Raw genomic sequence first — 15,315 nt, 5'->3', positions numbered from 1 at the left:
CAAGGCTGAGTTGAGGCGAGTCGCTGTTGTCCTCCATGAAGATCATTCACCGTCACTCTTTGCCGCCCACAAAATTTCACGCCATTGAATTCGCCACCCAAAATCTTGTATCCTAAAAACACCTCCTTAACCGTTTTCAAAATTCTGTTCTAATCCAGAAAAATATGATACAATTTTTTGAAAACTGTATTTAGAAAATATTAGCCAAACAATAAATTCAAGTGTGGACCCACCATTTTATGGATTGCAAAAAAAAAAAAAATTATATTTAAATACTCTTACCAAACAAGCTATCAAAATTAGATTCACTTGCTTATAAACATATTTATATATTTGTGGGTAATATAATTAAAAATAAATAAAAAATAATGTTTTATATAATAGGGGTATAAAAGTAAATTTGTACTAACTATATTTTTCATCTTCTCATTTTTCTTCTCAATCAAATAAAGGAGTTTTTCATCCCTTCACTTTTCCAATTCTCCAACCAAACGCACACAAAATAAAACTAAATATTTTCTATACTCTCACTTTTCTATTCTCTCATTATTTTCTATCCTCCTATTTTTCCATCTCCCAAACCAAACAAACCTTATGTTCCATCATTTTCTCTTCCTCCTCTCCTCTCCAACCAAACACCATTTTTTTCTTATATTTTCTCTTCTCTCATCTCTTTTCTCCAATCAAACGGACCCAAAATACTAAAATTAAAATAACCTCAAACTTAGAGATCGCCACTGTGCACCATTGGCATGTTGGTCACTTTATAAGTATATGTACTTATAGAGTGTGGGAGGGGTAAGGACCGAGATTCATGTCTCTAGAAGGGAGTTTCATATACATATACACATAGATTAGGCTAAAGTATAATTTTATCTTATATAAAAAAATTTAAAAATAATAATAATAAAAACTTAGAGACCAGAAGTGTAATTTAATATATTTTTTCCTTTTGTTTTTTCATTTTTTTTGGTTAAAATTAAATTAAATATTTATTTCTATTTCAGTAGTCATATTAGTTTTAAATATTTAATTTATGTCAATTCAGTCTTTCACTAGGTCAAAATGAAACAATTTGGTCATTTTTTTCCTTTTAAACATTCTTATTTTAATTAAAATTTTAACCTAAAACATTCATGAAATGAGAGCATTGGCATCAAGTATGCTAAATGCTAAAATTTTAGCATTTAGCACACCAAATACCAAAAATAAGCCTTCATCATATGTGGCATGCCAAATTATTTCAACACATGCTACAATTTCTCTCCCCTTTCTACTAACTCTCTTTATTTCTAGCTATGCGCTAATATTTTTTTTTTAATAATTTCTCTCCCCTCTCTACTAACTATCCTCTTTTCTCTCTCATATATCTCTCTTTTCTCTCCTCTCTCTCCTTTTTTTTTTTTTTTAATAGATAGTGGGTGTTATATTTTACATTCACCTCCCCCCCCCCCCAAAAAAAATCTACTATGAATTCTTAAAGTGATAGATTAATTTTAGCACATACTAACCAAATTTAAAAGTGGTCACTGTTAGTCATTATTTAACTTGGATGGTTGCTTTTAGTCCTCAACATGACTAGAAAAATGATAATGATTCATGTGGGTCTGAGAGGTCGGCAATCCGGCCCAAACTCTATCTGGGCCCAGGGCCCATGCCGAGGAGGTATCTTGCCGAGGACGAATGATCAGTGGCCGGGGTAGCAAGGGGAACGGCTGAGAACTTACCCTGTCCTCGGCATTCCAAAGCTTCAATGGGAAGACCAACACCTTGGTGGAGGCAATCCCCAAACAACCCCCTCAAGGGGATGTGGACGGAATGGGGCCCATAGGGAAGCAGGGTGTGAAATTGGACCAAGGAAAATGCGTCCCCTCTTCAGTAAATGCACCTGCCAATACCCATAACTGATTAATGAGAAAAGACGTTTGGACGGTGTAAGTTTCGATCCATGCAACTAATAGAAAGTTAGACGAGACGGTTGATGGGATGGATATAGAGATAAGCTCCTGCCTGACCTACAAGTGGAGGGACAGGATCAGCCAAGACGGACTATATAATAAAAAGGAAGGTGCACCAATGTAAAGGCGGGGGGGGGGGGGGGAAATGGTCAAAAACCAGAGCCTCCCAGCCCACCTCCAGGAGAAAGACTCCAGGGGTGAAGGAAAACTTAAACTTGTACGAACACCACGAAAAACCCACCCCCTGTCGATCAAGGCCTAGCCTTCCAAACCCACGCTCTACAAATGATATTGTTAGGGCCTTTTCACGTGCGAACCCGACACTGTTACGGTCCGCCACGAATCGCGTCCTTACAATTCATATTTTAGTTTGGTTATGTCACCTAGAACACTAGCATTGGATGTGCTATATTTTAGGCTTTTAGCACACCAAATATCAAGAAATGTACCCTTCATTCAATGTTCTATTTGATAAATTTTTTAAAAATTTCTTTTTTATTCATTTCTTTTATCTCCTCATTTAGACACACTCCCCTCTTTTTTATTTGCAAATTATTTCTCCTTGCATACTTTTTTTTTTTTTTTTTTGAGAAGAAAATGAGATATCATTAACTCAAAGAAAAGGAATACAACAGAGTTGAAACAATACAACCATCAGCCAGAGCCTGACTGAAGCAAGAATTCTAAAAACAACGGAAAATCATCTTTCCATACATGACTAGCATTATTCCATTTTGCAAACTGGGCGAGCTCATGAGCAACCCCATTATAAGCCCTTTTTCACATGTCAGAAAGAGCTGCTAGCGAAAGAAGATTTTGCTCTCTGAATTCCCTGAATTAAATGGCCAGCTTCACCACCACCACAAAGATCCTGCGAAATAGCTTGAATCACTGGAGCAGCATCTGATTCAAATATAACGTTGGAAATGGCCAACTGTTGAGCCAAAAGGACGCATTGCTCCAAAGCAAAGAGCTCGGCCCATTCTGCTAGGTAACACGAAGGCAGAGCCTTGCACAGCGCCGCAACAATCTTGCCTCCATCATTACGAACAATCGCACCAACCCCGGAGATGCCTTTGCCATCTAAAGGCTACCCGCCATCCACATTCACCTTGAAATACCCAGGTGGAGGGGCCATCCAGCCATCATTCGAACCTTACTTCGCAAAACAGAGCACATCGTTGGCTTCATGAAAATCCTCTAAAACACTTCTCGCCAAATCCCAAACTTGCAGAGGAGAGAGGCCCTTATCATTATGCATAACAGATTCCAATTGTGCCAAATTGCCCAAGCAATTGCAAAAATATATTCTAAGTGCACAACATTGGGGCTTGAACAGAATTTATGCACGACATCAATGAAATCTGTAGCATTTACAAGCAAATTCAGGGGGCAGTCTTGCCAAAGAGACCACACAGAAAGAGCAAAATCACACAAAATTAACGCATGAGTGAGGCTTTCAATTTCTTCCCCACAGGCAGGACAGTCACAACCTAAATGAATTCCTCTTTCCGCCATTTTCACATACACAAGGAGGCCATTTACACAAGCTCTCCAAGAGAAAATCTTGACCTTTGGAGGGAGCTTCAATTTCCACAGTTTCTTCCAAATGATACTATTTGAGTCCCCCGAGGAGCTTTCCCCCAAATCCTTATCGGTCTCAAGCTTAGCAGCAATGAAGTACGCACTTTTGACAGTGAACACCCCTCTTTTGTTCCCAATCCAAATAAGAGAATCCACCGGCAAACTCTGACTTAGGGGGATTTTTAGTATAGTGTCCGCTTCAAAAGGCAAGAAGAGCGTCCTTACCACATTGGGCTTCCACCACTTAGTCTCTTGGTCAATGAGAGAGGAAACCATAGGGAAATCCCCAAATTCTCTAGGAGGGGAGATAACTTTGAATGTGGAAGGAGTAAGGAGCCACTTGTCCTCCCAAATGTGAATTAAACGCCCATTTCCAACTCTCCAATGGGTTCCGCTCTTAATGACTTCAAGACTTTGAAAAATACTTCGCCAAGTGTACGAGGGACTGCTACCAAGGCTTGCATTCAGAATGTCCTCATATGGGAAATACTTCGCCTTTAAAATACGGGCTGCTAAGGAGCATGGGTTTGTAAGAATCCACCAAGCTTGTTTTGCAAGCAAGGCCAAATTAAACGCATGCAAGTTGCGGAAACCCATACCACTAAGGGATTTAGGCTGGCACATTTTCTTCCAACCGACCCAAGCAATCTTAGATTCCTGCTGCTTCTGACCCCATCAAAAGCTTCTCATATCCCTTTCAAGGTCTTCACATAGGCTCATTGGGAGAAGGAAACAACTCATAGTGTAAGAGGGGATGGCTTGAGCCACCGCTTTGATTAGAATTTCCTTGCCTCCCAACGAGAGAAGCTTACCTTTCCAACCAACCAGCTTCTTACCAACCTTCTCTTTTATCTCCGCAAAGATTTGCTTTTTTGATCGACCAATTATGGAGGGGAGACCAAGATACTTTGTATGCCGAGAGTCATTCATAGGCCCCAGAATGCCAAGGATTTCATCCTTACGCTCTTGAGAAGTGTTTGGGCTAAAAAATATTGAGGACTTCTCGATGCTAATCTTTTGCTCCGAAGCAGATTCATATATTCTTAGAATTTCCTTCAACTTATTGCATTCAGCACCATTGGCATTACAAAAAAGGAGGCTATCATCGGCAAAGAAAAGGTGGCTGATTTTTGGAGCCCCCCTACTGATGGATATACCATTCAACTGCTGGCATCTTGTCGCTTCATTAATAAGAGCTGAGAAGCCTTCAACACAAAGCAGGAACAAATAAGGAGACAGAGGGTCGCCTTGTCTGAGACCCCTAGTAGGCATAATCCATGAACCGAACCATTTATAATGATTGAGTAGGTTACCAAGGTTATGCACTTCATCACCAAGGCAATCCAAGACTCATTAAAGCCCATCCTCCTTATTACCTTATCAATAAAGGACCATTCCACCCTATCAAATGCTTTGCTCATATCCAACTTTGCAGCCATAAAGCTATCGATCCCACCCCTTTTGTGTTTTATATAGTGCATAATCTCGTAAGCCACCAAGACATTGTCAGTGATAAGTCTGTTAGCCACAAAAGCACTTTGATTCTCTGAAATGATATATGGAAGAATAGCTTTAAGACGGTTAGCCAAAGTTTTAGAAATAAGCTTATAAACAACATTACATAGGCTGATAGGTCTAAAATCAGTCATTCTCTGAGGATTCTTGTTTTTTGGCACAAGGGCTATATTAGTTTTATTGATTTCAGCCATAGATATACCAGAATTAAGTACATTCAGAACTAAATTAGTTACATTATTGCCTACAATGGTCCAATATTTTTGGAAGAAAAGTGCAGACATACCGTCAGGGTCTAAAGACTTAGTAGGGTGAAGCTACTTAAGAGCTGCAAGAACTTCTTCTTTGGTGAAGCTTCTGGACAGCTCCATGTTCATTCCTTCCATTACCTTAACCGTGATGAGATTGGTTACTTCCTCAATCTGATTCGACCAAGAAGTAGTGTAGATTTCCTCAAAATAGGATATAGTAGCCCTAGCAATACTATCTTGATCACCATACCAACTATCAAATTTATCCTATATACCCAAGATAGTATTTTGCTTCCTTCTTTCCGAAGCCCGAGCATGGAAAAACTTCGTATTCCTATCTCCCTCTCGGAGCCAATGAGCTTTCGACCGTTGACACCACTAGATTTCTTCACTATCAATAAGATCATTAATGTCTTTCCTCACCTAATTTATTTCCTCGCCCAACTGGCCATCCCTATCCAACTGTAGCAGATTGCTAAGCCTTTTCCTTTTCCCCTGTATTTTCTTTGGGATTTGCCCGAAAGTGGCAGAGCTCCAAGCCTTTAGATCCATGGCACAAGCCTTCAAGGCAGCAGCCATACCTTCTACCGTATTCACATTGCCTGCAATGCTCCAAGCAGCCTCAATAATGTTTCTACATTCGTCACTTTTAGCCCACATAGCCTCAAAGTGAAAGTGGCGAGTACGAGGCTATTTAGGGGCTTTAGGATCCGCTACATATAACGCACAATGATCAAAAGTTGAATCAACCAGATGATTAACTCTGACCTCGCCAAACTTGTCAATCCAATCACTGGTTGCAAAAGCCCTATCCAACCTCAAATACACCCTGCTGTCACCAGACTGCATGTTACACCATGTAAAATCCGGCCCCAAGTATCCCAAGTCTTTGAAACCATAAGCATTAACCACATCTCGAAATTTATCCATCTAACTCTGTGACCTTACAGCCCCACCTGATTTTTCATCCATTAATAAAACCTCATTAAAATCTCCAAAACAAAACCAAGGGAGCTGAGATTAATTCTTTAAGAACTCCAACAAATCCCAAGACTGCTGCCTCATGTGAGTTTGGGGGTGACCGTAGAAGCCAGTGAATTGTCATCTAAAATTCGAGGTCTCCTCTGTAATAACAGCATCAATGTGGTGGCTGCCAAAACTTTTGATCTCCAAGTTAATTTCTCTTGTCCACAGGAGAGCCAACCCGATATATCAGATTCATAATGAATACCGTGAGCAACACTATGAACAACAAGAGCAACACCATTCTGAACACCATTTGCATCATCTTATTAACACCATGAGTAATACCATCATGAACATCATGAGCAACACCAGTAATAACACTACCATGAACACCATGATCAATGCAAGCAAAACCCTCACATTTTCTTTTCCTGGCTGAATTATCTAAATTTTCTACTTCCCCTTCTGTAAATAGCAAAGCAATTTGACGTTTTGTACTAGAGTTTGGGCCAAGAGCTTGCTTCTCCTTTCTTTGTGTTTGGCCTTTCTCCCATGCTATTTTTTTGATTCAACCCTTTCCTTTTGGGGCGTGATCTGCTTTTGCTTCTTGCATTTGGGCCCAATACCATGGCTTTTGTGGGCTTGTGACTTCAACATTACTTTCCATGTTCAGAGTTGACTGGCAACTACTTTGTAACGTGCTTCTCTCTCCAATCCTTGTGACTAGATCAGGTGCATCTAGTTGAATGGGATTGGGGCTCTCTGCACATGCCTTAACTTTTTGACTTATATCCCACATTTCATTTTCCTTTATGTCCCCTTCAGACCTGACTTTCGCCGCCTGCCAACCTTGAGTGCCTGACACGCCACAGCTGTGACTTTGAGCTAACTTGTCTACTCTTTTTGAATTTTGAAAACACCCACCAATGGCGCTTCCTTCTCTGCAACCCGTCGATGCAACATGCAGAAAATTTTCATCTGCAACCTGACCTTCACCGCCATTAACATCATTCCTTGCACCGAAGTTTCTGCTGCTGAAGTTCATTTGCTTCGCACTTCCACCATTGAAAGCTCCATTTGCTTTTAACCACTCTCCATATTGCTTTGGAGTGTTTTGCCAATCTGCATGAACCCTACAGTTCTTGTCATCATGGCCAGGCAGACCACACAGATAGCAGAAAGTGGGAAGCCTTTCATATCTAAAATTAATCCAAAACTTTTCACCACTCTTGTTTACTACATGCCCACCTCTTCGAAGTGGCTTTTCTATTGGGAGATCCACTCTAATGCGTAAGAATTTGGCTTGATCCAATTGACTGGCCCTTTTATCAACCTCTATCAAACGCCCTAGACTCCTTCCAATATCCTGTCCAACTTCCTCTGACATGAGCTCAAATGGTAAGCCCCATAACTGAACCCAAAAGGGAGAGTGAGTGAAAACAATATTTGTAGCAGTAAAGCCTTTCTTCCACCTACAAAGAAGAAGCAAATTGTTCTCAAAATTCCATGACCCACTATTTTCAACCCAATCACGCTGATAACTGGAGCCAAATTTAAATTGCAAAGTATTGTTCCCAACATCTACGATTCTGAGCTCTAATCCCATCTTCCATGCTGCCCTCAATGTGTTTTTTAGAGCTCTCATGTTTTGCTGTCTATCTGAAAGTAGTCATCCAAACAAGCTTAATGAGCATTCTTCCAAAAGGTCATCCCGACTTTGCATAAAAATTAGAATATCCTCTTCCTCCTCCTTAGTCAGACAAAGGTGCTGCAGCTCCTCAATGATTTCTTGCTCCATTGAGAAACGAGTGTATTGAAAGGGTAGGAAAACCCCACATAGGGGAGCTAAGTTCTCTACCAAAGGGAGAGGAGAAAAGTTCTCTTACAGGGTGAGAGAGAGAGAGACTCTTACACGAGAGAGACTTGTTAAAACCCTACCTAATTTGTAGGCATACTTCTCCTTGCATACTTTAGATGTTTGCGTTCTCCATCTCACAATTTGTAGGTATCACTTGTATGAGATTTATGTATTGTGAAAATGAAAATGCATGCATCAAGGACCAGAAATACGACAACGTAAACATTGAGACTAAGCCTAACAAATAGCTATATATGGAGACCACCACCACCACCACCAGATTATACATAATAAATTTGATGGACAAGTTCTTAATGAGTAGCATATATCATGCATAATTATCGTTGATAACTCTCTAAAAATCAGTAAGTCGGATGGTGCGGACTTTGATAATTTGGAGGGCTTGAAAAAAGAAAACAAAGATCAGAAGAGATCGGGGTTGACCGATGATGAAGTTAGTTTCTCTCTTCCAAAAATATAGAATTCCAAACTTCTGGGGTTGTGTTTTAGGAAGTAAGAACTTACCTTTAATTGTCGGAGATAAGTGTTTATATAGATTTATGGAAACGGTTATTTATCTAATAACTTCCCTTAACATTGAGGAGCTCAGAAGAGTCAGTGATAACTTCCATAACCACTATGGAAGTTACATCGTTTGGTCTTGTTTTCCATAACCGTTATTGGAAATGGTTTGTAATAATGAACCTCAATTCTTGTGCTTGGTAGGAATGTGGGGGTTGTTCAAGGCTTGCCTTTAAGGGGCACGCTTAGAACGTAATGAGCTCATCCAATCCTTCTTTTTGGACGAACGAGCTTATCATGGACGGGCGTGCTCTATACCATATGTTTTCTCATTCCTCCCTTGGACGAGCCTTATGGACAAGATTGAAGTTAGGCTCATTTTATAACGCCATTAATCATCGTAAGGGATGAGCAAGGAAACTTGCTTATGGTGCTAAGTTCTAAAAGCCAAGCAATATCTGATGGGGAAGAAGCAGAGGCAGCAAGGACTAAGGAGAGCAATGGAATTTGCTCGGGAAATTGGGATTCAAGATGTAATTTAGATAGAGACTCTAATTCAATCATTTCAGCACAACAATCATGGGTAACACACCCGTCCAAGGTTGGTTGCCTAATAGAGGAGGTGTTGGATATTTTTGCAAAAATGCCATAATCTATTTTAATGTTCATTTAAGTGAATTGAGGAAATAACTTTATACCTTAAAGACAAATTGGTTTCTTTGCTAAAGTTTGAAATTCAAATTTAAATTAGAATTTGAATAGCTATTGTCAATGTTTTTAGATAGGAAAATTTTCCAAACATTAATGTGATAATTAATGTAGACACTTCATTTTGTACCGGTTAATAACTTTTGGTCCCCGACCCCAATGATGAGCTTGACATACGTCAATCAAGGGTAATTAAAGAGTTCACAATAGTTTGAAAGTAATTACAACTCAAAAGTGCTTAAATCACTTTGAAAACTATACCGAAAGATGACCTTTACTCATTGTTTTAACCATAAATTTTGATCCATAAATAAAGTTTGAGTAAGGTTTATTTCATTGGAAAGTAGATAGCATAGGCTTCAATTTAAACAAAACATTTACTTAACTTGGACTTAGATTGAGTGTGTTATGATCGTTTGAAATCGAGTCAACATAGCAGTCAAAATTAGGGTTTTTTAGGAGCATGCGTAAGCATGAATCAAGGGTGTGTGCACACCCTCGAAATGTGCGCACACATGCTCATTTCCAAGTCATTAAAACATGATTTTTGGGCCCCCAAAATATTATTCTTTTATGGGGGCCGGTCCCTAGACCCTTGAGAACATCTAAAGGCCTCTAAAAAGCCTTGAAAACCCTAATTTTAACATATAAATACTCATTTTATGTCTCCAATAAAAACCCTAGCTAGAGAGAATATATTGTTTGCCTCCGTCTTCTCTAAAACATAGTTCATCTTTTCTAAACTCTCACTCAAAATCCTTGCACATTTTTTACAAATTCAAAACCTCTCTTTAGTTAGTTTTAAGGTAGAAAGTTTATCTTCTAATTTGTTTTCAAAACCATTTTCAATTAAACTTTGTTTTTGAGTTGTGATTTCTAAAAACTATTATGTTCTTTTGATTATTCTTATCCTCTCAATCTAATCTTTGTGTTGTAGGCACTGAGGGGTTGGTTAAACAATCTCTAAACTCATAATCTTAAGCAATGTGAGTATTCTTTCCATGAATTCTTTCTTTGTTTAATATGATTCACATGAGTTTCTTAATGTAGTTTCTCTAATTGTTATCTTTGTTTTATTTGTTTTTTTAATTTTTTTGATATGTATTAATTTGATTTTAGGTTGTTTGTAATCTATTCTTAGTTGATTATGTGACTTTATTTGGTTTTTATTTTATATTAACATGTTCTTTGTTTTGATATTAGTTTGATTATTCACATGTGTTTTATTTGATTGTTGTTATATTTATTCTATGCATGTTAATCTAACCATGATGTAGTTTTTATTTAGTTTTGTGTTTCCTTTGTTTATCTCTTTGATTTAGATTCAAGTATGCAATTGATTAAATCATAAAAATGTGATTTTTACATATTGTGCTAAAAGATGCGTACGCATCATCAAGTCTCCGTGCACGTGGTTTCGACCATGTGTACGCATAGTTGAGTGTGTGTCCCCCTAAACCCAAACATGACAAAAATCCTATTTTTAATGTTTTAATCATTTTTGACATGTTATTTGATTTTGTTTGACTCTGTTTAGGCTAATTATTTGTGTTTAATCATTTTCCACGTTGTTTGAGTCTTTTTGTTATGCTTGGTTTATTTGATATTTTTTCTTTGTGTGTTTTATTTAATTGTCAACTTTCCATGTTTAATTTATTTTGTTTTATTTGTTTCATTTTATATTGTGATATGATATTTAAAATGTTGTGTGTGTTATTTTCTTAAGTGCATGATGTATGTTTATGTTAAGGATTTGAGCTCCTTTGATAACTTCTATATTTAAACATGGCCTTGCAATACATAATGAAGGCTAGCCTACAAGCCGGGCAGTCTTGGGTGCCTAACACTTTTCCAAGCCGTACTCAAACTTCGGACCCATAATCTAATATACAAACTTATATATGTCAGTGAGTGGCCCAAAAGGAAACCACACTCATTCACAGGCGCTTACGCCCACAATTAATACCACCAATTGCTAACTTTTTTAGTTTTATTGCAATATATATATATATATATATATATTTTTTTTTTTTCCATTGTAAATGTTTTTCTTTCAAATGTTCTTATTTGAATATTTAATATGGTAACATTATAGATGGAAGGTATTAGCAACTTAATTCTATACAACTATATATTTATAATATTACCGTTGATAGTTTATGCTATTATAACTATTTGACTTAATGTATTTATGGAATTATCTTTTACTTTCTATTCTTGGGGAAATTATTAGGTCCATCGGGAGAACTGCTGACATAGTCCTCCTAACTAATGAGACGATGTTATCTATGTAATGTATGCATGAGTTTCTTAATTAGTATAAGGAATAAAAAATAAAAAATTACCAAGTGATATCACATTTGCATAAATAACATCATTTTATTGGTTGGGAGGTTAGAGAGGACCACGTCAGCAATTCTCTCGGTGGACCTAATAATTTTTCATATTCTTGGTTGTTATGATTTAGTATAGTCAACGCATTTAAAGAAAAAAAAGGGTAAGTCATTGTTAGCCTCATTTAACTTGATTTTGAAATGGCATGGATTCACTATATTATAAGTAGGTCATCATGTACGGCAAATATAGATATAGAAAGAAGAAGTAAAAAAGGAAAAAGACTTATTCTCATCTTTTCATTTTCTCAACAACAAACTTTATTTTCTGCAATTATTTTCTAAACAATTGTTCATCTACCTTTAATCAAAAAGGCGGTTGGGTTGTTGTATCCTAGGGACAACGTGTAGAAATTATTGGTCTACTACATCGGATAAATTCGTAGATGGTGCGATTTGTTTCAAGATAGTGACTTAGTCCATGCCTTATCCCCGTCACCTCTTTTGGGAATATCATTTTTGTGTAAATTTTAAGGAAAATTCAAGTAATATCTCTCCTTTATTTCCAACAGGAGGTATAGGAGAAAATGGCATGAATTAAAATAAATTTTGTTAGACTTGTTGGTTGTAATGGATATCAAGTAGCACATAACTTAACAAAGTATGCAAGTCATATAGCAGGTGAGACAATTTAGCTTAAGGAAATACCCAATAGCGGTGAATCAGCTTTAGTCTAATGTAATGCTTTTTCAACATCAATGAAATACAATCCTCCCTTAAGAAGAAGAAGAAGATATATTCATCTTTAGGGAACCCAAATGAAGATTATTATTATTTTTTAATTTTGGGTTTTGCTACCATTTATAGTCAGAGTCCATAACTTATACAACAAAATACTCATATATATGGTATTTTAATTGTCTTCCTACCTTGGCACCAAAAATAGAAAGAGTATTAGGCCATAATATTATGGAGACCAACCTTCCATACATAAACACTTCACAAAAATGTCTGCCAAATTGCATGTCTAAAATTTTTGCACCCACATTGTTGTCTTACTGATGGATCTATATGACTATATCCAAAACTCACACAACGACAACCAAATACCTTTTTAGCTTGTAAAACATTTTATGAATATCTAGTGATATGCAAGAACTTTAATTACATCCCTAAGACCTAATCAAAAGATAATTACATTCCTAAAACTGGTGGAAAAAAATCCCCAAAGGTCTTGAAGTTCTTGAGGCATGTAGGTAGACTCATCATTGTGAAGATTGGACATGCACATTCTTCAGCATCTTAAAAAAAAAAGTTGTAGGTTGTAAAACATTTTATGAATATCTTGTGATATATAAGAACTTTAATTATATCCCTAAGACCTTATTAAAAGATAATTGCATCCCTAAAATTAGTAAAAAAAGTTCCCAAAGGTGTTGAAGTTCTTGAGGTATGTAGACAAGCTCATCATTGTGAAGATTTGACATGCACATTCTTCAACATCTTCAAATCAAAGACCCAAACCAAAAAAAAAAAAAAGAAGGAGGAAGTTATGCGCTCATATTCCTAGGAAAAATGTGCCAGTTTGTTTGACACACTTGATTATTGTATCATGCCTGTATTATTTCATCACCATGAAGAATTTTCTCTTAGGGTTGATTAATGGCATTTCTTTTAACATTTATTTAGTGAGAACGCATCAAAGTAAATAATTTTTAAAAGAATAATGTATGTGTTAAGAAAAGTAAGATATTTATCATTTCCCAAGTGACATCCATACCTTTTCTCCAATAATAATTATAGTTTTTAGCTTAACAAGTTCACCTAACCTCAAAGAACCATATTTCGTATTTTTGACAAAGATTAGTGGAACCCTTGTTAATGAGGCCAAGCTTGGCAAATGCTTTGTCAGCCACCCAAGGTTGTAATCAGAAGCTAACAATATAGCCTACAAACTCAAAGAGAGAAACATTTGACCTTTTAGGGCAACTTTACATTGTTTCCATGCATTTTCCCAACGGGACAAGAATTTTCTCAAGATAGCAACCCTAGATGGAACTAGGCTTCTCTGTAATTACAAGCAATGTTATTAATTCCGTTTCGGGACCCGTTTCGTTTTGTCCAGTGGAATGGAATATTTCGGTACCGGCCTATTTCGGTGTACCATTTTAAGGTTTTTCAAGTTCCTTAAAAATATATAATATATATTATTACTATTATATAAAATAATGAATTTAATTTTTTTTAAATCTTAAATAAAGTGGGATTAAAAAATATTTAAATATTTTTAACTTTCTACAAATAAAATTCACATTTTGAATAATTGTAAACAAATTAATAAATGTATAGTGTATACTCTTTCACCTTTAAAGCAAATGAAGTAAAGTTGATAAAAAATTGATGTGAATATTTTTTAACTTTTTACTTGTGGCATTATTGTAAATAAATAAGAATCTAGGATTAGTTTTTGAACTAGGAAATTTCCTAGAAGTTTCCTTACATTCTCCATTACTCCACACATATTTTCCATTTTCACTTACCATGTCCTTTCCATATGATCTCCTTCATTCTTCTTCTCCAGTCTCCACAAACTTCTTTGCATTTTTTTTTTTTTTTTTTGAATGCTTTCTTTGGTTTTAACACTTCCTCACACAATCAAGGATGGACCCCAACACGCCCAACAGGTAAGTGTTCTCTAGCAAAGGAAATGTCAACAATAAAGAAGTGTGATGGCTCAAAGAGACAATGTTGAAGCTGAATGAGAAACAGTGAAGCCCAAAATGGCGTAGATGAGGTATTTTTTTTTCCTTCTTTAAATAGGCAAAATCTAGTACCGGCCGAAATCTTTATCTCGGCCGAAATTGGCCGAAATGACCTTAAATAGGCCGAAATCTAACCTGAGGTGGAACGTAAGCTATTCTTGTACCGGTTTGCATACCGATATGAAATATTCCAGCCGTTTTGGTCGGAACGGCACGGAATCAATAACATTGATTACAAGTGCGCACCATTTGTTTCAAAGTAAAATATTTTCAGGAAAATATTTTCGCATTTTATAGTGATTGTTTTGTATTAAAATTTTTGGTCAAAAGTAAAATATTTTTAATCAACCAAAACAACAAGGCAAATTTGTGCAAAATATTTTACAGAGGAAATATTGGACATTTTACATTTTGTGTACTCTCTCAGTCCCGATATTCTACCTGTTTCTCTCACTCTCACACTCTCTCAGTTTTCTCTCTAAAACTCAACCCACCATGGTCCTTCTCTCCCACCTATTACCGGCTCCACCTTAGGCACCACCCATCATTGGTTCCTCCCTTCGCCGGCGCTACCTATCACTGGCTCCTCCCTTCATTAACGCTTCCCATCACCAACTCCACATGAGTGTTTTTTCCCCCTATAATCCTCCATTGTTTTCATCAACTCCATCATTTCTTGGCCACCTCCATTGTCATCAACTCATCCACAAGTTCTTAGTTCTAATTTTTTTTCCCTTTACTATTGAGTGGGTTTACCGATCTAGGTTTTTGCTCCATATGGGTCAAGCGTGGCTGTTTTTGTGTGTTGTCGAGGATGGTTGGGACGAATTGTGGGTTGTGGTGGTGGTTGGGTTGTGG

The sequence above is a fragment of the Quercus lobata genome, chromosome 7 (assembly GCF_001633185.2).
Source record: "Quercus lobata isolate SW786 chromosome 7, ValleyOak3.0 Primary Assembly, whole genome shotgun sequence".
In the NCBI taxonomy this organism is placed as follows: Eukaryota; Viridiplantae; Streptophyta; class Magnoliopsida; order Fagales; family Fagaceae; genus Quercus; species Quercus lobata.
Note: the sequence above shows the minus strand (reverse complement) of the source record.